Here is a 25,643-nt window from a genome sequence, read left to right as displayed (position 1 = left end):
TACTGATGTTAATGGGTCAGTGGGGAAGGAAAAGGGGAAAGTTAAAAAAAAAACTAAACGAGGCCTTGGGAAGTTATTTATTTTATAACAACAGCACTTCACAGAAATCCATACGGGGATTATGATTACACACCTCCAGGTTCAATTCTGTTTGGACCTACTTCACCCCATTTTAGACATTCAAAGTAAATCCAGAGCAACAGATCTATTTTCAGTTAGAAATGTGTCGACATTTATCTGAACTGACTACATACTTTGGTGATGCATGTGAAACAGATTGTTACTTGTTTTGTACAACCTTTTAATGTGTCCTTTGAAGTTTACAATGCCAAGGTCTGGAGTGAGTCTTATTGCAAAACTATTTTATCCAAACAACTAAAGTTGTGGAAATGCTGTTTTGGACAATATGACATTAAAAAACAAGAACATCAAGAGGCCACTGCTTTAGGCTGTGTTGTTGTATTGACCTTCGAGGTCATAATCCTAAAGCTGCCAGATAATTCCATGCCATGTCCTACATCCCACATCACATTGTTTATATCCTGCTTCCTCCTGGCACAATGCAGTCACATCTTTTCCACATCATTCCATACTATGACTTTTCTAGGCCACACAATTTCAAGGATGTCTACCTGAGCACATGTCTAACCAAGAAGAGATCCATTTTCTCATACCACCTCATTGCCATATTACTGCCACATTTTTTCTCTATCACGTTATGCTATCACTAGCAGAGGTGACTAAGGGTACGTCTAGATTACATCCCTCTTTCAACAGAGGGATGTAAATTAGGCACTTCGAAACTGCAAATGAAGCTGGGATTTGAATTTCCCCTGCTTCATTTGCATAATCACATAATGGCGCTCTTTTGAAAATGCGCTATTTCAAAAGTAAAACTGTGGTCTAGACGCGGTTCTTTTGAAAAGGGAAGGCTTTTTCCCTGTTACAGGATCTTTCAAAAAAGCCTTCCCTTTTGAAAAGAACCGCGTCTAGACCACAGTTTTACTTTCGAAATAGCGCATTTTCAAAAGAGCGCCATTATGTGATTATGCAAATGAAGCAGGGGAAATTCAAATCCCAGCTTCATTTGCAGTTTCGAAGTGCCTAATTTACATCCCTCTGTCGAAAGAGGGATGTAATCTAGACATACCCTTAGTGCGAGTAACCACTCTGCAGGGATCTGTGATTTCTGGTTTTGTAATACAGTATACTCTGACTCTGACTTGTTTTAGTGACAATTAATTAATCTATAAGGCCTTTCAGAGTTCAGGAACAAAATTAAAGACCATCCCTTATGATGAATGATGAGCTCTGACCTTCTGAACATGGACATTTTTTCATTTTACTTTACTTATGTTGTATGCTGATATAACACTCTTATTCCAATACAACTGGCTAATACCCTTCTCACGCAATAAAAGCTGAACAGAACACACCAGCATCTACACAGTGTGTTATATTACTATAACAATATTGATTTAAATTCACACCTTAGATTATACTTGAAAACATTTCCTGTGTAGACAAGGCATAATACTTTACACTTTTATACCACTTTGCTCAAAAGCACTTTACAAAGGTGGATACATGTGTTATCTCCCTTTTACAGATGTAGAATCTGAGTCATAGAAGCCTTGTTTTGCACTGGCATACTCTGCATTCAGCAGCTGCTAGATCAGCGGCATTGATGTTGACAGTTCAAGTGCTACTGTAATCTTCCTCTGCAGCAGGAACCACATCTTTGTATCTTTGTCACATCTCTAGTGCATCAGGGGTCTGATCCTGCTTGAGGCCTCTAGGATTTATCTTAATAAATAATAATAGACTGCAACTAACAGTTTCCAAAGCTGTATCCAAAAGATTTGGCTCAAGCAACACTCAGCTAAAAGTTTTAGACATGGATCCTTTGCACCCATTTGGTGCATTTCAGCCAGCAAATTTCTCACCACATACTCCCAAACAGCTCTGCCGCACTACTGGACTTAATATAGTGTGTGTGCACATATTGTTAAGTAGTAAAAATGTCTAAATCTGATATATAGTTGTATTTAGTTTAGTCCTCCACTATTAAGAATAGCAATAGTAAATTTTCCTACTGAATAGAAGTAGTAAAATTTCTTAATATAGTAGAACCTCAGAGTTATAAACTCTAGAGTTATGAATTGACTGGTCAACCACACCCACCATTTGAAACTGGAAGTATGCAAGTAGGCTGCAGAAGCAAGGCAAATACTGTGTTAAATATACACTACTAAAAAAAGAGAGAGAAAGTTAAAAAAAATTGAAAAGGCAAAGAAACTTTTTCTGTGCTTGCTTCACTTAAATTAAGATGATTAAAGGCAGCATTTTCCCTTGCATAGTAACGTTTCAAAGGTTCACTGAATTCGGTTGCAAACTTTTGAAAGAACTGTAATGTTGTCAAAGTTACAAACATTTCAGCATAATGAACAATCTCCAGTCCCAAGCTGTCTGTAACTGAGGTTCTACTATATAGAGAAGATTATCAAGGTTACCTGACTTGTCTAAGGTCACATAGTGAATTGTATAGAAGTAGAATTAGAAACTAAGCTTGTGCTCTAGCCATTAAAAGATAGCGCCTTTCTATCATATATGATAGTAGGTGATTTGATTCTTTTAACACTGCCATGTGTGCTAACTTGTGTTTATTTTACAACTTTCCAGCTAGCATGTTATATAATGTTGCCGCTTTCACTTTAAAAAAGACTGGGAAAATCTGATAACTTTTTGGTAAAATTACTGTGAATACTTTTGAAGATAGAAAAACACTCCCTTGTCACTTAGACTTTTAGCTATAATTAAACTTTTATCACACAAACTCCTGCTGAAAGCTTAACATTTTTGTCAGTAATAAATTACATAAATGCAACTCAATGGTGTAAATGTTAGCAACTTAAACTTGATCATGCAAATTTTCTAGTGATTCCCTATGTTCTGGAAAGAATGTAATAATGAGCCTAACAGCAATACTTTTAAAAAGTGCCCTCACTTACTCAGAAGGATAGATTGGCAAAGTCACATGGCTGCAGCAATGCTGTGATTGCAATAAGAGCAAATCCACAAAGATACTCTATTTATGCTGTTTATAGTTACAATGAGTTCCAGCTATGAACACCTCAGTTAGCAAAACGTTAGGAATCCTTTAAAAAGGGATAGAGAATAAGACAGAGAATATCTTATTGCCTTTACATAAAACCATGGTACGCCCACATCTTGAATATTGCATACAGATGCGGTCACCTCATCTCAAAAAAGGTATATTGGCATTGGAAAAGGTTTAGAAAAAGGGCAACAAAAATGATTAGGGGTTTGGAATGGGTCCCATGTGAAGAGAGATTAAAAAGACTGGGAATTTTCAGCTTAAAAAAGAGGACACTGAGGGAGGATATGATAGAGGTCTATAAAATCATGAGCAGTGTGGAAAAAGTGAACAAGGAAAAGTTATTTACTTATTCCCACAATATAAGAACTAGAGAGCACCAAATGAAATAATAGGCAGCAGGTTTAAAACAAACAATAGGAAGTTTTTGTTCACTCAGCGTAGACTCAACCTCTGGAACTCCTTGCCAGAGGATGTAGTGAAGGCTAGGACTTTAATGGGGTTCAAAAAAGAACTAGATAGATTCACGGAGGTTAGGTCCATCAATGGCTATTAGCCAGGATGATGTCCCTAGCCTCTGTTTGTCTGGAAATGGATGACAGGAGAGGGATCATGTGAGGATTACCTGTTGTGTTCTCTCCCTCTGGGGCATCTGGTTTTGGCCACTTTTGGCAGACAGGATACTGAGCTAGATAGATCATTGGTCTGACCCAGTATGACCGTTCTTATGTTCTTAAAATGCTCATAGATTTATTATGGAAAGAAAATTATAAGTAATGTTAACTATCATAGTTCGGAAATAATAGAGCTAAGTCTTCAGTTCTTTTGTAGGGCTGTCAATTACCAATGGCTGAGCTGTAATTAAAGTTAGAATATTTGTTTTTTAAAAAAAGAAAAAAAACAAATATTGTATTTAAAAATCTGTATGATGAATTGTAAAATAATCAGAATAATAAGAGTGGCATTCTGTTTAACGGTGTCAATGGTATTTAAGATAAAAAAAACTTAAATAAAGGGGAAGTCTTATAAGTTTCATGCCTACTAGTCACTGAGATTGGGGAGCAACTTGGAGTCATCCCCTACACCAGTCCATTGCCAACAGAGAAGAATGGACCAGCCTGTGAATTGTGTGGAATTAGTAACCACTTACAACTTTGCAACCACATAAAAGTCAATATGGTGATACAGGTAAAAGTAAACAGATTCCGGCCCCTTTGTGTGGGGCTCCAGTCAAAGAGCAAATAGAGAGACATGGTTTGAATTACTTTTATTTTAAGTGGAAAGCTAAGCAAGAAAGAACAAAAAGTAATGTCTTTGTAAGAATGAACAGCATATATACCATCTGACAATCCATAAGCAGCTCAGCTCCAACAACAAAAGAGAACACAGGAAGAGTGGTTCAGAAATGTACAAGTTCAGTATAAGGTGTTTAGGACAACTACACCTGTATTTCCTCTCAATGGTCTGGCAAGGGCAACCATTCCTATGCTTCCTGCTCCCCAGCCATTGCGTTTCCTAGCTGGAAACCCATATCTCTTTCCCCTCTGACTGGGATTCTTCCAGGCTGCACAGTTCCTTGGCTTCACTGTGTTACTCCCAGCACAGACAGATTACCTAAGTAGACCTTTTTGCAGTCTCAGAGATGGGTAGCAACTGTAATCGCTACAGTTATAAGATACTACACAACTCTTTTTATGCAAGTCTATTTTATTATTAGAGTAAAAGCACTACAGAGAAAACATATTATATACAATAAAACCCCAAACACACTTGCTAATAACCTTACCAGGCATCACCCCAACTCTTACAGTGGCCCTAGCAGGATCACTTCTTCAACACTCCACCAAAGGAATTTTCTTCGTGGTTATGCATTCATCACAGTTTCAGCTAGGAACAAGTACTCAGTCTTATAAGGCCTCAGTAGTTCCATTCTTTTCAATTCTACCCTAAACTTGTTCTGCACTAAAGGATCAGTGGAAAAGTGGCAGCTTATGTTGCTACAGGTGCTTTTCAGTGAAATGTTTCAACCTTTAGCAGGAATTATACAGTCCCACTTCTGTTACATTCTAAGTTTCAGAGAAGACCTTCACAACTCAGAGAACTTCCACTGACAAACTGCATCAACTGAAGAGGAGACTGAGAAGGAATAGGGAAGAGATTGTGAGGGATGTTTTGCAACATGCATCCATGCAAGCGCACAGAAGGGAGAAGAGTTGGGAAAGGGACATGAAAGATAGAAAAGACACCACTGGCTATATGATCAAGATCATGGAGGACCAAATGGAGAGGCTAACGTGTTTAACCAAGATGCAGAGTTAACAGAATTGGCAATGGCCTCTCTTGAAACATATACAGAATTATTTGTCCAGCTCTGATAAGAATAGCTGGACCTACACAACATTGTGGGGCTTCCCTCTCCCGCCCCCCCCCAAGCCTCCCTTACCAGCAGCAAACATTCATCTTAGGTGTGTAACCATGATTTGCAGTGAGCAGTAAAGACGAAACTGTTGAAGGGCAGAATGACTTTATTTTCTCTTTCACAACCCATACCAATCGCTCAGGCCCCGTTGAAAGCCGTTACATCCCTTAGTTTCATGGGGATGTTACCCAGGAGAAGCAGCGTTATGCAGCAGGGAAACAACCCACAATAGAGACATTTCAGCACTCCTCATTGTCAAAGTGGTTCCTCAGAGCCTCCTTGATGTTAATGGTCACTCTGTGGACTCCTCTGAAGGCATGTCAACGCTAGGAAATAATTTCAAAATAAATGAAACAAAATGATAACTCCTGAAATAACAAAATTGAATAACATGCTCCCAATATGGGGGAGCATTAAAATTAGTCTGAATTAGCATGTCCACACTAATTGGAGCCTGCCTTGGACTTGGAGGCCCCAGAAGCACTCCGGGGAGGGCAAGCTGTGACACGTGCTTTCAGGGGCTCCTCTCCACAGCCGCATCTCACGTGCTGTTCCTCCACTACCACCCCTTCACAGGACACAGAATGCACGCCATGCACTTGGGTTGCCCTTGTGGATGCCACAGCACTCCCAGCATGGAACTGGAAATGCTGCAAAGCAGTGTCAGGCTCACGGGCCTTGTGCTACGCCTCATAGTGCAGTTCATCCAGACTGCCTACATGCTGCTCCAGCAGGACAACTACCAGCCCAGACCGGCGGCTCTCTTCACCCAGGTCCTGGCACTCATATTGCAACAAAGGACTCTCAATCCCCTGGACATCATCGCATGCCACTTCTGGCAGAGGGAGACCAGTTCAGACTGGAGGGACCACATCATCCTGCAGCGATGGGACAACCAGCAGTGGTTCTAGAACTTCCACATGTGGAAGGCCACCTTCCTGGAGCTGTGTGAGTGGCTCATTCCTGCCCTCAGGTGACAGGACACCTGACTGCAACCCACCATCCCCATGCAGAAGAGTGTCTCCATTACCCTGTGCAAGCTCACTACTACGGACAGCTTCTGCTCTGTCAGGAACCAGGTTGGTATGGGGAAATCCACAGTAGGGACCATGCTCCTGCAAGTAGCCCAGGCTATCAACCACATGCTGCTATGGAGGGTTGTCATTCTGGGGAACATGGACAGCACTGTTGATAGCTTTGCTGCCCTTGACATCCCCAACTGAAGGGGGGGCACTTACAGACAGCACTTACATCCTCATCTTGGCCCCCGACCACCATGCCTCGGATAACATCAAACAGGAAGGGTGATGCAAGCGCTTGTGGTGATCTCCATGGTGATGCAAGCGCTTGTGGACCACAAGGGACATTTCACTGACATCAACATTGGCTGGTCGGGGAAGACACATGATGCCTGCATCTTCTGGAACTCCTGCCTGTTCCGAAAGATGCACACCGGCACTTTTTATCTGAGTGCACCATCAGGGTCAGGGACGTGGACATGCCCATCTGCATACTGGGTGACACAGCCTACCTTTTGATCCCCTGGCTTCTGAAGCCCTGCACAGCCAGCCTGGACCCCACGAAGGAGCACTTCAATGCCAGGCTGAGCAGGAGCTGCAGGGGGGTGGAGTGTGCATTCAGCCATCTAAAGGGGAGATTCCAGGGTCTCCTCATCTATCTGGACCTCAGTGAGTGCAATATCTCCTGCATGGTGGCAGCTTGCTATGTGCTCCACAACCATGTGAGAGTAAGGGAGAGACCTTCCTGTCAGGGTGAGGGGCAGAGAACATAAGAAATAAGAATGGCCATACTGGGTCAGACCAAAGGTCCATCTAGCCCAGTAGCCTGTCTGCCGACAGTGGCCAACACCAGGTGCTCCAGAGAGGGTGGACCGAAGACAATGATCAAGCGATTTGTCTCCTGCCATTCTTCTCCAGCCTCTGACAAACAGAGGCCAGAGACACCATTTCTATCCCCTGGCTAATAGCCTTTTATGGACCGAACTTCCATGAAATTATCTAGCTTCTCTTTAAACTCTGTTATAGTCCTAGCCTACACAGCCTCCTCTGGCAAGAAGTTCCGCAGATTGACTATGCACTGTGTGAAGAACGTTCTTTTATTAGTTTTAAACCTGCTACCATTAACTTCATTTGGTGTCCTCTAGTTCTTCTATTATGGGAACTAATAAATAACTTTTCTTTATTCGCCCTCTCCACACCACTCATGATTTTATATACCTCTATCATATCCCCCCCTCAGTCTCTTCTTTTCTAAAGTGAAAAGTCCCAGTCATTTTAACCTCTCTTCATATGAGACCCATTCCAAACCCCTAATCATTTTAGTTGCCCTTTTCTGAACTCTTTCCAAGGCCAAAATATCTTTTTTGAGGTGAGGAGACCACATCTGTACACAGTATTCAAGATGTGGGCGTACCATAGTTTTATATAGGGACAGTAAGGTATTCTGTGTCTTATTTTCTATCCTTTTCTTAATAATTCCATGAGGCGTACAGCTAGTTCGGATAGGAAGCCTAATCCGAACTAGCTAGTCCATGCCGCGTGTAGCCGCGCGGCACGGGGTCCGAACTAGCCGGCATTTAAAAATGGCGCCGGCCGGCTTTATGCAAATGAAGCCCGGGAAATTCAAACCCCGGGCTTCATTTGCAACTCCGTATGACTACATTACCCCTCCTAGTTCGAACTTGGGGGGTAGTGTAGATATACCCTAATAGATTAGTAAGACATGATTTCCCTTTACAGAAACCATGTTGACTTTTGTCCAACAAATTATGTTCTTCTATGTGCCTCACAATTTTATTCTTTACAATTGTTTCAACTAATTTGCCCGGTACTGAAGGTAGACTTACCGGTCTGTAATTGCCAGGATCGCCTCTAGAGCCCTTTTTAAATATTGGTGTCACGTTAGCTACCTTCCAGTCATCAGGTACGGAAGCCAATTTAAAGGATAGGTTACAAACCACAGATAATGGTTCTGCATTTTCCCATTTGAGTTCTTTTAGAATCCTTGGATGAATGCCATCCGGCCCGAGAGATTTGTTAACATTACATTTTTCTATTTGTTCCAAAACCTCCTCTAATGACACTCCAAACCGGGACAGTTCCTCAGATTCATCACCCACAAAGGACGAAGCAGATTTGGGAATCTCCCTAATGTCCTCAGCTGTGAAGACTGAAGCAAAGAAATCATTTAGTTTCTCCGCAATGGCTTTATCGTCCTTGATTGCTCCTTTTATAGTTCGATCATCTAGGGGACCCACAGGTTTTTTAGCAGGCTTCCTGCTTCTAATGTACTTAAAAAACATTTTGTTATTTCTTTTTGAGTTTTTGGCTAGCTATTTCTCAAAATCTTTTTTTGCTTCTATTACATTTTTACACTTGATTTGACAGTGTTTATGTTCCTTTCTATTTATCTCACTAGGATTGGACTTCCACTTCTTAAAAGATGCCTTTTTGTCCCTCACTGCTTCTTTTACATTGTGGTTAAGCCACGGTGACTCTTTTTTAGGTCTCTTGCTATGTTTTTTAATTTGGGGTATACATTTAAGTTGGGCCTCTATTATGGTGTCTTTAAAAAGTTTCCATACAGCTTTCAGGGATTTGGCTCTAGTCACTGTGCCTTTTATTTCTGTTTAACTAACCTCCTCATTTTTGTGTAATTCCCCTTTCTGAAATTAAATGCCAGAGTGCTGGACTGCTAAGGTGTTCTTCCCACCACAGGAATGTTAAATGTTATTTTATTATGGTCGCTATTCCCAAGCGATCCTGTAACAGTTATCTCCTGGACCTGATCCTGCGATCCACTAAATTGAGAATTGCCTCTCCCCTTGTGGGTTACTTTACCAGATGCTCCAAGAAGCAGTCATTTAAGCCATTGAGAAATTTTATCTCTGCTTCTCTTCCTGACGTAAGAACATAAGAACGGTCGTACTGGGTCAGACAAAAGGTCCATCTAGCCCAGTAGCCTGTCTGCCGACAGTGGCCAGCACCAAGTACCCCAGAGAGGGTGGACTGAAGACAATGATCAAGCGATTTGTCTCCTGCCATCCCTCTCCAGCCTCTGACAAACAGAGGCCAGAGACACCATTTCTATCCCCGGCTAATAGTCTTTTATGGACCTAACCTCCATGAAATTATCTAGCTTCTCTTTAAACTCTGTTATAGTCCTAGCCTTCACAGCCTCCTCTGGGAAGGAGTTCCACAGGTTGACTATACGCTGTGTGAAGAAGAACTTTCTTTTGTTAGCTTTAAACCTGCTACCCATTAATTTCATTTGGTGTCCTCTAGTTCTTCTATTATGAGAACTAATAAATAACTTTTCTTTATCCACCCTCTCCACACCACTCATGATTTTATATACCTCTATCATATCCCCCCTCAGTCTCCTCTTTTCTAAAATGAAAAGTCCCAGTCACTTTAACCTCTCTTCATATAGGACACATTCCAAACTCCTAATAATTTTAGTTGCCCTTTGCTGAATCCTTTCCAAGGCCAAAATATCTTTTGAAATTTGGTGACATGTATCCAGTCAATATGGGGATAATTAAAATCCCCTATTATTATAGAGTTCTTTATTTTGGTAGCCTCTCTAATCTCCCTCAGCATTTCAATGTCAGTATCACTGTCCTGGTCAGGTGGTCAATAATATATCCCTACTGCTAATTTCTTATTATTGGAGCATGGCATTACTATCCATAGCGATTCTGTGGAACATGTTAATTCATTTAATATTTTTATTTCATTTGATTCTACATTATCTTTCACATACAGTGCCACTCCTCCACCCACCCAGCCTGCTCTATCCTTTCAATATATTTTATATCCTGGTATGATTGTGTCCCACAGATTTTCCTCATTCCACCAGTTTTCAGTGATGCCTATTATGTCAATCTCCTCCTTTTATACGAGGTACTCTAGTTCACCCATCTTATTAGTCAGACTCCTAGCATTTGTGTAGAAGCACTTTAAAATTTGCCACTGCTTATTTGTCTGCCCTTCCCTGATGCATTGGATTCCTTTATATGAGGTTGTTTGTCTGCTCTGGACCATGGTTTGTCCTCTCCCCTCCTCTCTTTCTGACTACAGCTTTAGAGAATCAATGGATTCTCCTCTAAGAGAAGTCTCCATCCGATTTTTGTGCATCTTCCACACCAATCGGCTTTCCCCCATCTCTTAGTTTAAAAACTGCTCTACCACCTTTTTAATGTTTAGTGCCAGCAGTCTGGTTCCACTCTGGTTTAGGGGGAGCCCATCCTTCCTGTATAGGCTCCCCCTCTCCCAGAAGCGTCCTCAGTTCCTAATAAATCCAACCCCCTCTTCCCTACACCATTGTCTCATCCACACATTGAGACTCTGAAGCTCTGCCTGCCTACCTGGCCCTGCACGTGGAACTGGAAGCATTTCTGAGAATGCCACCATAGAGGTCCTGGATTTCAGTCTTTTTCCTAGCAACCTAAATTTGGCCTCCAGGACAGCTCTCCTACCCTTCCCTACGTCATTGGTACCTACATGTACCACGACCACCTGCTCCTCCTCAGCACTACACATAAATCTATCTAGATGCTTCGAGAGATCCGCAACCTTTGCACCAGGAAGGCAAGTGACCATACGGTTCTCCCTGTCATCACAAACCAACTATCTATGTTTCTAACAATGGAATCACCCACTACTAACACCTGCCTCTTTCTAACAACTGGAGTTCCCTCCCCCTTAGAGGTATCCTCAGTGCAAGAGGATACTGCAACATCCTCTGGAAGGAGGATCCCAACTATGGGATGGTTTCCCTCTGTTTCCATTGAATGCTCTGTTCCTTTGAGACTTTCATCCTCTTTAAGAGCACTGGGGCTCTCAGACTGGAGGTGGGACAGTACTACAGTGTCCCAGAAAGTCTCATCAACGTAGCTCTCTACCTCCCTTAGCTCCTCCAGTTCAGGCACCCTGGCCTCCAAAGCCCGAACTTGGTCTCTGTGGGTTAGGAGCTCCTTGCAACGAGTGCACACACATGCCACCCGCCCACAGGGCACGTAATCATACATGTTACACTTGACACAATAAACAGTATAGCCCCCACTCTGCTGCTGGGCTTCTGTCTCCATTTTTCTTATGAATAAGTTTAAGTATAAACTGGGCTTATTAAATGTCTGGAATATAGATGATTATAAAAGTTATGTTAAAAGACGGTCAGAAGTCACTAGTGCCCTCTAACCTCCCCCTCTAAACTCCCTCTCCAAATTCCCTGTTAGCTGCTCCTGGTCGCAAGCTCCCTGGTTGCTGACTGACAGCTTATAAAGCCCTGGTAGCACCTCCCCTGGACTGAGGCTCAGCCAATTAACAGAGGCTTCTAGATTTCAAAGCTTTTAGAAGCTCCTTCAAACATACAAACACACACACACAAGCTCAGCACACAGCAAATAACACCCCCCCCCCCACACACAAACACACACTACAGACAGCCACTTACCACAAGGGTCCCGTTTTTACTCCTCCTTTACCTGGAGAACTCCCTCTCCAAACTCCCTGTTAGCTGCTCCTGTTCACAAGAGGCTGAATGACTGGCCAGGGTATACGAGCCAGGGCAGACACCAGTGCCCTTTGACAAGGACATCAGGGGACCATGCTTATCAGGGAGGCCTTGAGGGAGTGTTTTAGCCAAGGCCACCTGTGAGACTTTCCACAAGGGACTCTTGCATTCCCCCTGTGCCTTTCCCCCCTCCCCAACACCACTCCCTTCCTCTGCCCTCCCTTCCTACCTGTCCCCTCCCCTGCAAAGCAAATAAAAAAAGCCTTTTAAAAAAATACACAATTGTTTATTTGGGGGCTATACAACAGAGGAGGGACTGCATAAAGAACCTGGAATGGGGAAGGAGGGACAGGGTCTCAGGGATAGGGCTGGGACTGGCCTCAGTTAGTTTGAGAGGCTTCAGCTGCCTGAGAGGTTCTACCGCCCCACATTTTGGGGCCCTGGTGGCTCCTGAGGGGGCTAGAAGGGGAAGCTTTAGGGTGAGGGAGGTGGCTGTGGCCTACTCCATGCACAAGGCCATGCGCTCCAACACCCAGGTGCGGGAGGAGCACATAGGCCTGTGCTGGCATGCCAGCTGGTCCCAGGCAGCCTTCCGCTGCTCCCAGACAGAGATCCACTCCCGGCATTCCTCTTCGAGCCACCAGATGAGGGACAGGAGGCAAGCCAGATGAGGGACAGGAGGCAAGCTTATTAGGTCTTCCCAGGTGTGTTTCCATCTGCAGATCCTGCGGAGTCGGGAAGATGGCATGGGAGCTGATGGACATGCCATGCTCACAGCTGGGCCAGCTGTGAAGAAAAGTTACAATGGCAGTCATCCTAGGAAACATGGAGTATGAAGCCTAGCCCTAATCTCTGAGCTGACACAGCAGGTCTCGGTTCAGATGATGGCGATGTGCTTCGAGCAAGGCCATCTGTTGTCTTGATAGTAGGCAGTTTCCTGCAGGGGCACGGACATCCCAGGGGACAAGCAGGTATGAGAAGGTGCCAGCCAAGCCAGGAGCCTGTGGTAGGGAGGAGGGGAACAAGGTGGCTCAGCTTCCTTCCATGTCCTGCACACCTTGGGTCCAGCAATGGTGGCGTCCTGGAGAGAGAGAACTTCTATCTCTACTAGGGATGTAAGCAAATAGTTGAATAGTCGACTATCCGATAAGTCTAGGTTTCTCAGGTAGTTGAGTTGACTACTCAAATTTCCTCCTCCCCCACTTGCTGCCTCTGTATCAGGGGAGGAGGAGTAGCTTAAATGCTGGTTTCTCCCAGCACCAGCTCCACGGTACCGCCTGCCACGGCAGCAGTGTGAAGGGGACAGGGGAGGCTGGCATGAAGTAGCCTCTGCCTGTGGCGGGCTCAGGCTTGCCATGGGCTTAGGCTGTTCCTCATCCTTTAGTAGCTTAAAAGCAGGATCCTCCCAGCACTATCTCCACGGTATTGCCTGCCCACCCAGCTCTTATGACATTTAAACTGCAGAGCTGCAGTGAGGGTATCTCCTGGACCTGGCACAAGCCATGACTGAAGCTTCCTCCCTTATCAACTAATTGTGTAGTCGATGTGTAGTCTATAGAATTTCTATCGACTACACAATTAGTTAATTGTTCACTTCCTAACATTCCTAATCCCTGCCCGTTGGAGGGGGAAGGGAATGGTAGGGGGGAGATGTGCATGAGCAGCAGAGGCCACTTACTGGAGAGAGTGCTACTGGGGTTGCTTTTCCTTTCTCCTACCAGCAGGTTCCCATGCACAAGATCAGTCTCCTCTGCATCACTGTGCTTTACTGGGAGTGGGTGCTACCTGAGTGTGGGCATAACCCTGTCGGGGCGGCCCGTGGCTATAAGTGGACTTGGCCCCCGCCTAGGGCACTGCCGACCAGGGAGACCCCGATGACGTCAGTCCACTGATGGCTCTGCAGGCGGGGGCGCCGATCGCGCACTCCGCCTGGGACACTAGCTGCCACAGCCAGCCTCGGGCCGCTCCTGAACCCTGTGTAGCACTGCTGTGTGTGTTTCTTGACCCTAGCCTCCTTAGTGGTGGCTTGTTGTGGGAAGGCGTCCCATGGAGTTCGGAGTAAGGCAGGCTCCTCCAGTAACCTCGTGAGGAGGATCAAGAGGTTCCTGTGTGAGAGTATCATGGGGCTCAGTGCTCCAGATTGGTGCTCCATGTGCACCCATGTATGCAGGCTGTTGTGAGACTGCCCAGGGCGAGTAGGCTGAGTGAGGAGCGTGCTGCCCCTCATAGCCCATCATCTGCCCCTACATATGTACAGGGAAAGTTACAGAACTCACCTGAAGTGCTTTCCCTGGTTTCGTCCAATGCCTGGGAGATGGGGACTGGCTCCAGGGTGAGAAGCAGGACCTGGCTCATGGATGTGGTTGCCTGGCTGGCCTGCTCCTCTTCCACAACCCTGCACTTGTAGATGCTGACACCAGGCATGTCCTGGCTGGACTGGATGATGATGGAGCAGAGGTGACTGCCCCCGCTTTCCAGGATGGCATTGAGCTGTTCATAATAGCAGCGGGTGTGGGGTGCCGCTCCAGAGCATCTACTTTGCTTCTTGGCCTTCTTATAGGCCTGCAGGAGCTCTTTTATCTTCATCTGGACCAGGTCAAGGGTTTGGCCTTTGTTGGCCAGGCTGGTGGCCATCCAGCCATACACATCAGCATTTCTCTTTCTGGTGCAAAGATCCGGGAGGTTGGTCTCCTTGCCTTTGATATCAAGGGGGTGCAGAAGCTCTGTACCAGTCCAGGCCAGTGCTCTCCTGTGTCCCTGGCCGGGGCAGCCGAGAGTGCTGCAGAAGTGCTGGCAGCCATGGGGGACTCAGAGAGCACACTGGGGTCTGCCATATCTCATTGGCTGATTCTGTTTGGCATGGGGTTGTCCAAGTGTCACAAGCCTTTCTCTAGGAGCCTGTTGCTTTAAGCTCTGCAGGAGCTCTGCAGGGAGCAGTGGAGTTATCAGGTGTGGCCAGAGCAGCCACAAGTGCAACTGTGAGATGCCTTTGGATGCTAATTATTTAAAATTAACAGCACTGGAGTGTCTTCATTAACACTATTTTGAAATAATTTCAAAGTTAGCATTATTCCCCCAAGCAAAGCAGGAGTACAGATTTCTAAATAACCCATCTGTTATTTCCAAATAATGGGGTGGGTAGTGTGGACGCTCCCCTTGTTATTTTGAAATAAGGGGGGTTATTCCAAATAACTCCCTAGTGTAGACCAGGGCTGACAGGCTTAGTGAATGGCTGCTCAAACTGTGTGCTGAAGTGCTGTGCATCTGTGGTCCACCCATGAGCAAACACTTCATCCTTATGTTCACATAGATTATGTAAACAACAGTATGCGGCTATAACCATGGGGTATGATCCTCCATTAGGTCTAGCCTGCCGTAGAGACACCTCCATGTCCCTTTCAATCTGCCAAAGGCACATTCAACTACCATGCAGCATTGGCTTAGCTTGTTGTTGAACTGCTCCTCACTGCTATCCAGGTGCCCCAAGTAAGGTTTCATGAGCCAAGGCTGTAAGAGGTAAACTGGGTCACCAAGTATCACTATGGGCATTTCCAAGTCCCCCACTGTAATGTTGTGGTCTGGAACTAAAGTCCTTGAATGCAGCTTTTGGTACAGGCCACCGTTCCTGAAGATGCGTGCATCATGCACCTTTCCAGACCACCCCAAATTTATGTCTATGAAACGTCCATGATGTTCCACAAGCCCCTGAAGCACCATTGAAAAGTACCCCTTCCAGTTGATGTCTTCTGTGGCAAGGTGGAATGCCACAACAATTAGAATATGTGTGCCATTTATGGACCCACCACATTTAGGAAATCCCATCTCTGTAAAGCCAGCCACTATGACATCCACATTTCCTAGAGTCAAAATCCTCTGCAGCAAAATGCAATTTATTGCCCTACACACTTGCAGAAGTGCAACCTCAATGGTAAACATCCCCACTCCATACTAAATTGCAACCTTTAGATCTGCAATTGTATGTCTAAAGGTAGCCATCCTGCAGCAAAAAAACTTCAGGACCAGACTTCAAAGAGAAACTGCTGAGCTACAGTTCATCTTCAAGTTTGACACAATCAGCTCTGTATTAAACAAAGACTGTGAATGGCTCGCTAACTACAAAAGCAGCTTCTGCTTTCTTGGAATTCACACCTCCAGATCAGCTACTAGAAGTGGGCCTCATCCTCCTTGATTGGATCCACCTCGTCATCTCCAGCCTGATCCTGGCCTGCATATTTATACCTGCCTCTGGAAATTTCCACTACATGCATCTGACGAAGTGGGTCTTTGCCCACGAAAGCTTATGCTCCAACACTTCAGTTAGTCTATAACAGGGGTCTCCAAACTAAGGCCCGGGGGCCGGATGCGGCCCGCGAGGCCCTCTCATCCGGCCCGTGGAGACCTTTTTGGATTCAAAGGCAGAAGAAGTGAGATTGTTTCAAAACGCATTTGAAGCAGATGTGGCCAGTTGCCCAGATGAACTGCAGCTGGAAGTCATTGAGTTGCAAGCAAATGACCTCCTTAGGGACAAGTTCAAAATAGGACTGGTGGGTTTTTACCAGTTTTTGCCCAAGGAAGACTTTCCTAATGTCAAAACTTTTGCATCAAGGTACCTTTCAATCTTTGGAACAACATACCTGTGTGAACAAACATTTTCAAGAATGAAATACGTGAAGAACAATTTGAGAACAAACTTGTCCGATGATAATCTCAGGTCACTGTTGATGTTAGGGACAACAAATCTAAAGCCAGAAATGTCTGCTATTTTGGCATCCAGGAAACAATTTCACCATTCACACTAATACAGGTGTTCATGTGTAGTGTATGAATGTGTTATTAAATAATAACTGAATAAAATAATATTAAATAAATAATTAAAAACAACATCCATGTTTTGATTGTTTTTTATTTGGACCTCAAGTGTGTAGTCGGCCCCCGAACTGCTGTTTGATAGTTAATGCGGCCCTCGGGCTGAAAAGTTTGGAGACCCCTGGTCTATAAGGTGCCACAGGACTCCTCGCCGCTTTTGCAGATTCAGACTAACACTGCTACCCCTCTGATACTTCCTCAGTCAGTAACTTTAATAGTAACTCTGCTGCAAAGTATGATGTCCTCATAACACAGCATGGGAGAGAAGTGCAGTTTAACAAATGGCGCAAAAGGAGCTGGAAGCCTCTGGAGGGCTGGGAAACAAAGCAGCAATTGACAGGATGTTTTTCATGTTCCCAAGATGTGCTGTGCTCTGTTGCACATTCACACAGTGCCTAGCAAAAGGTGTCACTAGGAATTGTGGGATGCATACCCACAGTGCATTGCTCAGTCTGTCAACAGGGAACCTAAGAATGTGGCCATGATCTGTCAACAGAGGAAGGCAGTAAACACACATCGGCAAATTTTGTTTTTGGTGATTTTTGTTTGTCAATATCAATTTTGTCCTCAAAATTTTGCAGTGTAGATACACCCTAAGGCAGTGGTCCCCAACGCGGTGCCCGCTGGCGCCATGGTGCCCACGGGGGCATTTGTGTGCACCCGCCGACAACCTGGGCCGTCCCCAGGCCCAGGCGCGCGGTGCACTGGAGGCGCCGGCCCCAGGCGCGTGACACGCACCGGCGCCTGGTGCGTGGCGCTCCAGCAGCCCCAGCCCCGGGGCACATGTGGGTGCGTGGCGCCGGTGCCGGCCCCAGGCGCGCAGCTCGGGCGGTGGCGCCGGCCCCGGGCCCACAGCACAAGGCGCTTGGGTGGCCCCGGCCCTGGGGCACATGCCGGCGCTGGGTGCAAGGGCATCCCCGCCCCTGGCGTGCCCCAGGACGCGCGGCCCCACCCCCGGGCGCCCGGCGCATGAGTGGCCCCGCCTCTGGGCGCCCGGGAGCCTCTATAGGTTGGGGACCACTGCCCTCAGGCTTTGTCTACACCACCAATTGAATGGCAAAACATTTGTCTTTCACAGGTGCTTAAAAAAGCCTCCTTTGAAAGACAAATGTTTTGTAGTGGCAAGTGGCAGCGTGAATGCCTCTTTGTTGGCAGGAGGGTTCTCCTATTGACCACCCAAACCCAGCTTGTAGGGGGTGGAAATAGTTTGTTTGCAAAAGTGCTAACAGTATTCACACTGTTAGACTTTTAGCAACACAGCCATGTTGAAATGTCCTTGTTGCTAAAAGCTGTGTCATACAGACAAAGGCAAAGTGTCAAAGCATTCGGCAGCACCAAGCATAAACACAGGTCTCTTGGTACCATTATTTGCTATTTTCAGGAACTGTATTGGTCACAGAGTGGTAATAAAGCTATAGGTTAATATTTTCAAGTATACGTATCCAAAATTAGGAACCTAAATACATATTTAGGTGCTGAAAGAAATCAGAGACTGATTTTCAGAAGTGCTGAGGAGCTGAAATTCGCTTAGACTTAGGCTGCGTCTAGACTGGCATGATTTTGCGCAAATACTTTTAACGGAAAAGATGCATCTGACGAAGTGGGTCTTTGCCCACGAAAGCTTATGCTCCAACACTTCAGTTAGTCTATTAGGTGACACAGGACTCCTCGCCGCTTTTGCAGATTCAGACTAACATGGCTACCCCTCTGATACTTGATCCTCAATTAGAGGGTTTCAATTTGTGGGCAGCAGAGCATTCCTTCTGACAAAGCAGCATTTACACTTTCACTTGCTGCAACAAAACTTTGTCTTTGTGTGTGGGGATGTGGTGAAGCATTTAAGCACTCATGAAGGATAAAAGTTTTGTCAATCATGTGCAAGTGTGGACATAGCCTTAGGCTCTGATCAGTAGTCCATCTTTAAGCTTATCTTTAGGCACATGCTTGTTTCATTAACTTCCATGGAACTTAAGCACATGCTTACAAATTAAGCATGTGCTTTTGTTCTTTGCTGAACTATGCACTTAGGAAGGGGAGGTGCTGAGCACCTCTGAAAAATCAGGTCTTTTATTTAGGCTTGTACTACTGTTGCCTTGATATATGGATACATTATGGACTTGCATTTCCAGGGTTGTCAAACCAGTAATTAGATGAGCAGGAAATCCACTAAAAATCATGGGCTTTTTTTGCTTTAATCAATGCCAGTTTTGGATGATATAAACTAAAAAATTACAACTGTAAACATCTAATAATTCAAATGATACATTTATGAATAACCTAACTGATGTTAACTATTCCCCAAAACCTAGCAAAAAATATTTGCTTCTGTCCTAAGACTGTGTCAAATATTAATGTCCAGTCTGAAACAAATTTCTAGACAAGTGCTATAAAAGCATGAAAAATGGGGTTTATTAACATAAGTGGTGACAACACTGTAGCTCTGGAAGCAAGAGTTCACTGCCATAATCAGTTTCAAATGCTAAAACCTTTTTGATTTTACAAACTTTTATTCAAGAACTAAGTCAGACATTTTCAGTTACTCACCAAACCTGTAGAAATACACCATAACTTTAAGCCGGGGTGGGGAAACTTTTTTGGGTGGCCCCCAACTAAGGAGAAAGACACTCCCCACATTCCCAGTCCACACCAGAGCTGGGGGAGGGGGGGAAGGGAGGAGGCGGCCTAGAAGATTTTGTGTGCTCCAGCCCCTCGGTGGGACAGCTGGGGGGCTGGAGCACCAGCACTGGCTCCCTAGTGCTGGGGGGATGGGCCCTGAGCCTCTGGGTCCACATCCAGTCAAGCCGGGGGCTGCATTCAGCCCCCGAGCCTGAGGTTCCCCACCCCTGCTTTAAGCAAACAAGAATGTTCAATGTGGCATAACTTATTTGCATAGATGATCTTTGAAAACTACTTCTGGTCCACAAAACTGGGTGCTGGCTTAGTCAGCTACTCAAATACTAACATGTTAGCTCATGCTTGGTCACAACAAGTTTGTTTTCCATAATTGTGTAATTATGTGTAATTTCAAGGAAAAGGACTATGAAATGCAATCATTAACAAGCACACAGGACACGGGACAAGAACACTTGCCTTAATTATTGGTAAGCTTCAGAAAAACTGAAAGCACCAATTTACAAAGTACCTCTATGGCTTTAGGACTAAGAAGCTTCTTTCTCCTTACTGCTTAAGGTTTGGCTCCATTAGTTTACAACCAAGACAGTGTACCCAGCACGTCTCAGGTTTTAGAATGGTTTGGGAACAAAGTTAAGGTCACATTTACCCTGTAAGTTGGAATTGTGTTGCAACTGTGTCCTTTGATTTGATTGTAATGTAGCTGGCTACACAGCTAATTAAATCTCATCAACTTCCCAGAGTAAACCACCAGATGTTACTTAAGTACAGTTTAAAGGGAGTTTTGTTGAAAACAGGTTATGACATGGTTTTGCCAACAAGGACAGAACCTTTTCTGTGTTATAAAAAGACTTTAAAAATTACTTTAGCCCAGGATAAACATTAACACAGGTGTTACCAGGTGCTAAAACTATTTAAAATTTCGTTGTAAACCATAGCTAAAATCCCTTAGATACTGGAATATCTACTATACAGGGACCCAGATTAAAAAAACAAACAAACAACAATAGTCCTCTGATATGGTTGACACCCCAGTCATTCAGCATACATCACAGATGTTTTGACTATCTTTTTGAGACATTATGCAGCTCTGCTTAGTTGCAGACATTAGCAGGGTTTAGGAATAGAGTTAAAATGTGATTCAGTCCTGTCTGTTCTGCAAATCAAAATTGTATATTAACTTTGTTAGGACTACTTTGCTGCAAAACGATCCTCAAACAAATACACTTTCTCCAAAGCAGATAGGTTATTAGAGAGATACATTCCATAAACAGGAATATGAAACCATTAAATCTCACTTTTAATGATATTTTAAATTACGGCAAGACCTTTCTAGAGAGAATTATGTTTAAACATGAGCTCTAGGAAGTTGGTAACATGCGTTCTTAAAGCTCATGGCTCTATATGCCTTCAACTCTGTTTGGGGGAGCAAAGGACTGGGAACAAGAATAAAATAGGTCCTTTGCATGCTAAAGGGGGGAGTGGTACCAAAGTGACATACCTCCCATTCATAAGTCTGTCTGTATTAACCGTGTATTTCTAAACCACCTTTCTCTGTAGTATTCAGGTAGGCAATGCCTGTTTATATAAGCCGTTGGCTTTTGGAACATATTTTTATCTCCTCTTAGACTCTTCAGTATTTCCGGGACTTTGCTGGGGCAGGAGAGGCAGCAGCTGGGTTTCAGCTCTCATTCAAAACTAGCAGATATTTTAATGCTACTTGCAACTTTATCTTATCCTCACACTTAAAACTCCCTGAAATGAAGAGTTCTGTACAGGTGCAGGGAAGCCTAGGAGAGGAAAAAAAAGAGGTCAGCAGCAATACCCAGGGCCCAACAAAACTGCAGAAACAGCTAACATCCTTTGCTGAGACATTAACATACGCTTATGAATGTCAGCCTCCATAGTGCTTATACACTAAGTCTTCTGCCTGCTCCCTGGGCCTAAGGTGTCAATTCTTCCTCAGCTGTAGAAACAATCCATCAGAAACTTCAGGAGTTTCATGTACACTTTCCCACCCCATCCCTGTGTTTTTCTACTTGTGAGGGAAAATATAAACAAGAATCTACTCTGCTAATGCTACGTTACACCTGCTGTGCTTTATGGTTAGGTGCTATTCACAGTTCCATATACTCTGACTCTGTGTGTGACCTTGAGCAAGACAAGCCTTTGAATGCAACACTTTATAACTAACCATCTGCAAGATGTGGATGCTATTTCCTTATTTCACAAATGTGCTGTGAGGCTTAGAATGGTAGAATTAGAACGTTTCAGATAAATGGGACTTTCACTGCAAGGTATAATTACATTTTATATTGCCAGGGGTAAGACTTGTGACTCCACATATGGTACTTATGCACAATTACTTGTCTATCTAATCTGAGGACCTGTTCTATTTCTCTCCATTTTATGGGCTTGATCCTATTACCTTTACTGATATGAGTAATGCCCACTGAGTCTAATGGCACTACTCATGTACTAAATGAGTACTGCATGACCAAGCCCTTCAAAGAGCTGTACATATGAATTCCAAAATGTCTTACAAACAAATCAACCTCCAATTTTCACTTTTTTTTTTTCTTTTAAAGACATGAGATTCTCTCTAACTCAAGTGTAGAGAATCTCAAAGTTACAGTTTTAGGAGCACATTCTGACCTTAGTATCTCTGCACATTTCTAATGACACCAAGAGGAATTCTGTGCCTTTTTCCAAAGCCGCTCGTACTCTCCATTTCTTTCTCCCCCACTCTGCTAACTCAAACTACCCTCCTAAACAGTGTCCCATAGCCTGAAATCAAGCAGAGAAAGGTGACGTTAAAAGCTAAAAGTGGTTTAATGCAAGATTAAAAATCTGGGTTTAGGTAACTTTCTCTTGATTTTTAGCAAACAAGGGCTCTTTATAGGTGTAAAAACATTGTGATTTTCATTATTTAAATACGCAACACCTGCAAAACTCTATACATATCTGGGGAATTATATGCAGGGTCTACATATTCTTAACACTAGTTCACTCGTAACGGATTCATCATCTTAGCAGAAGCTGCAGCCTGGTACAGTGTGCTCCAATCATGCTCCTCAGCCAACCTTAGAGCAGAATGACCCTTCCTCATTTACCAATAGTTATTTCTTGCATAAGATTCCCATCTGTGATACTCCATCACATGTCTGGGGGGGACCGCAGGGTTTCCTCTGTGGTTTCTCTTGCAAACAACGGGTGCATGTGGCGCCAGCATTGCCAGTAGCCAGGGGCTACGTCTACACTGGCCCCTCTTCCGGAAGGGGCATGTAAATTTCAAGAGTCGTCGTAGGGAAATCCGCGGGGGATTTAAATATCCCCCGCGGCATTTAAATAAAAATGTCCGCCGCTTTTTTCCGGCTTTTAAAAAAGCCGGAAAAAAGCGTCTAGACTGGCCCCGATCCTCCGGAAAAAGTGCCCTTTTCCGGAGGCTCTTATTCTTACTTTGAAGTAAGAATAAGAGCCTCCGGAAAAGGGCGCTTTTTCCGGAGGATCGGGGCCAGTCTAGACGCTCTTTTCCGGCTTTTTTAAAAGCCGGAAAAAAGCGGCGGACATTTTTATTTAAATGCCGCGGGGGATATTTAAATCCCCCGCGGATTTCCCTACGACGACTCTTGAAATTTACATGCCCCTTCCGGAAGAGGGGCCAGTGTAGACGTAGCCAGGGAGTATTTCATCTACTCCCTCTGCAGGAGCCCAGCAAATAATTGGCCATGAGCAGAAAGAACTGGTTGCAGCTGGATTCTCCAGTGTCCTTCCCCTGGATAAGAGTGGCTCCTCACCAGATGTGAAAGTAAGGCTGTGTACTGCTGTGCGGGCAAGAGTCAGCTGGGACAATCTGCCGAACGCTCCGCTATAGGGGTGCGCAATGCAGCATGTTCACGGAGCTGGGCTCCCATGGTTTCTGCAGTGGGCTGGCACTTGTGCTCCCGCACATGCAGCTACGTGAGGCAGGCATGTGTGAAGGGGGCTGCATGGGAACACGCTGTCAGGGTGGGGTTCGAGCTCCCAGCCACAGTCTTAGTGCATTCATGCCTGTCCTGCTGCCCCTCTCTTGCTGGATGCTGAGCAGCACACATGCATGCACTGCTGCCAGCAGCCACTGGGAAAAAGCCAGGGGAAAGGAGCACAGGCCAGGGGGTCTCTAACACTGCTATGGGTTTCCCTACAGCAGCGCTGCCGCACAGCCAGCGCACAGCTCAACTTGTGGCAGCGCAGGGAACAGGAGCAGCAGGCAGGGACCTGTCCACCAGCCAGGAAAGGTGACCTGGCAGCAACTGGAACTGTCCAAGCCCTTCCACCCCCCCTCCCAGGCCCCTGTCCTAAGCCTCTTCCCACATCCCACAACCAAAGCCTCTGCCCTGGGCCTCTCATCATACCCCCTACACTTCCCACATTCCCAGTTCGCTGCTCTGACTCCTGCGCCATTCCAGACACCAGCCCTGCCCTGCCCTGAGTCCACACTTCAGCCCAAACTTATATTTCTTACAGGTCCAGACGCATGCACATCACAGCTCCCCACCCCCTGCCTGCCCTGAGCTCCCCTCCCCCCGGGTGTGTGACAGGGCAGTACCTGTAAGCCATTGAATTTACTGTTCCCCACACAAGAGAACGGGTGGGGGGAGGGGGGAGGAGCGGAGCTGGGAGCCCTTCACCTAGCACAGGGAAAGGAGCTGAGGGCAGGGAAGGAGAAGGAGGGAAGGGTGGATGCACCAGACAGCCGGAAGCGGGAGGACCAAGGGCCAGTCGCAATCCCGGGTGGCGGCAAAGCAGGGCAGAGAAGCAGGCCGGCCTCCCAAAGACATGGGCTGCCTCAGTGCCCGCTCCTCCGCCAAACCCACTGCGGACTGACTCAGCCCTTGCCTCCCCCGGGCTCGCTCAGCATTCCCGCCCCCCGCTCCCGGCCTGTCTCCACTGACTCGCGAGGAGGTGGCGCAGGGGGCTCCCCAGAAACCCGCGACACCCCTGCCGCCCGGGCCCGGGCAGCAGCCGGCGGGATTGGCAGGAGCCTGCCCCTCCTCTTCCTCCCTGGGACAGGCCTCGTCCCTCCTCTCGTGCGAGGGAAAACAAGCCGGAGAAAGCCCATGTCAAGTCCCCGCCGTCTCGGGCCCCGGCGGCGCAGCGGCCGCTCCGCATTCCTGGCATTCCAGGGCTGTGACTGCGCGCCCGGCCGCGGCTCCAGCCCCGCGCCGCACACAGCCGCGCCGGCCCGCTCCGGCTCCGCCGCCGCCCCCTGCCTCGCTCCTTCCCCCGCCCCCGGGCTGCCGCGGGAGCTCCCCTCCCGGCCGGGGCTTCCTGCCTCCGCCGCCCCAAACTCCCGCAAACTTTCCCCGCCGCGGCAGAGACAGGCGTAGCGCGCGGGGGCGGCGGAGCCCACAATCCAGACAGCCCCCCCGGTTCCCTCGCCTTGTGCCGCAATCAGCTCCTCTTCCCAGCGGCACCGGTTCCTACGCCCCCCCCCGCCCCGCGCCGCTTGGGATCAAGGCGGAAACCTCTTTCTCCACGCCGGGAAACCCACCCGGAGGTTTCGCTCGAAGGCTGAGCGGCTCTTGCTGCCGTTTCCCCGAAGAAGGGGGAGCCCGTTCCCAGCGCGCCGCGAGAGGAGAAGCTGCCTGGGCGTGTAAACGCAGGTAAGCAGCCGCGTTTCCTCAAGCGTGACTGGCTTGTGTGGAGTTAGCGCTCGGACTTGCTTATCCCGCGGATCGCAGCGCCGGAGCGAGAGTGACTTTTAAAACAAGGCTTGCCATAATTTATAGCGCGGGGGGGGGGGTATAGAAATCTGCCCCCATCTATTATAAAGTATCCTCCGTTGCAACGCAGTCCAGGACGCATTGTGTATATAATGCAAATATATTTAAACTGAAACTGCTGCGTGCTACAGATAAACTACCTGTTTGTGAATTTTAATAAAACAAGGCCACTCTGTGTAAATATAATTAGACAAGCCCTAATATGTAAGGAAAGCTGATGTTTCAATATAGGGTTTATAGAACCAATTAGGACAACCTTAGCCTTCTGCTGAGCTGCTTTCTATTTGGCAGGACTCTGTTCAGCTTC

General features: G+C 46.1%; 1 protein-coding gene and 1 long non-coding RNA gene across 2 annotated transcripts in view; one reads left to right on the top strand and one right to left on the bottom strand.

The window, feature by feature from the left end:
* LOC142828019 (uncharacterized) overlaps window positions 1–25,236 on the bottom strand; it is a 95,750-nt gene extending 70,514 nt beyond the window's left edge. The window contains exon 1 of the long non-coding RNA XR_012902928.1: window positions 25,105–25,236. This is a non-coding gene — a long non-coding RNA (uncharacterized LOC142828019). The remainder of the gene's footprint in view (window positions 1–25,104) is intronic.
* The window catches only part of PTPN14 (protein tyrosine phosphatase non-receptor type 14), a 186,235-nt gene continuing 184,855 nt past the window's right edge, over window positions 24,264–25,643 (top strand). Inside the window, exon 1 of the mRNA XM_075925194.1 lies at window positions 24,264–25,216. The gene's annotated coding sequence lies outside the window, so the exon portion shown is untranslated. The remainder of the gene's footprint in view (window positions 25,217–25,643) is intronic.

This window comes from Pelodiscus sinensis, chromosome 3 (assembly GCF_049634645.1).
Source record: "Pelodiscus sinensis isolate JC-2024 chromosome 3, ASM4963464v1, whole genome shotgun sequence".
Lineage (NCBI taxonomy): Eukaryota > Metazoa > Chordata > Testudines > Trionychidae > Pelodiscus > Pelodiscus sinensis.
The sequence above is the reverse complement of the archived record's forward strand: the minus strand, read 5'-3'. Positions and strand labels throughout refer to the sequence as shown.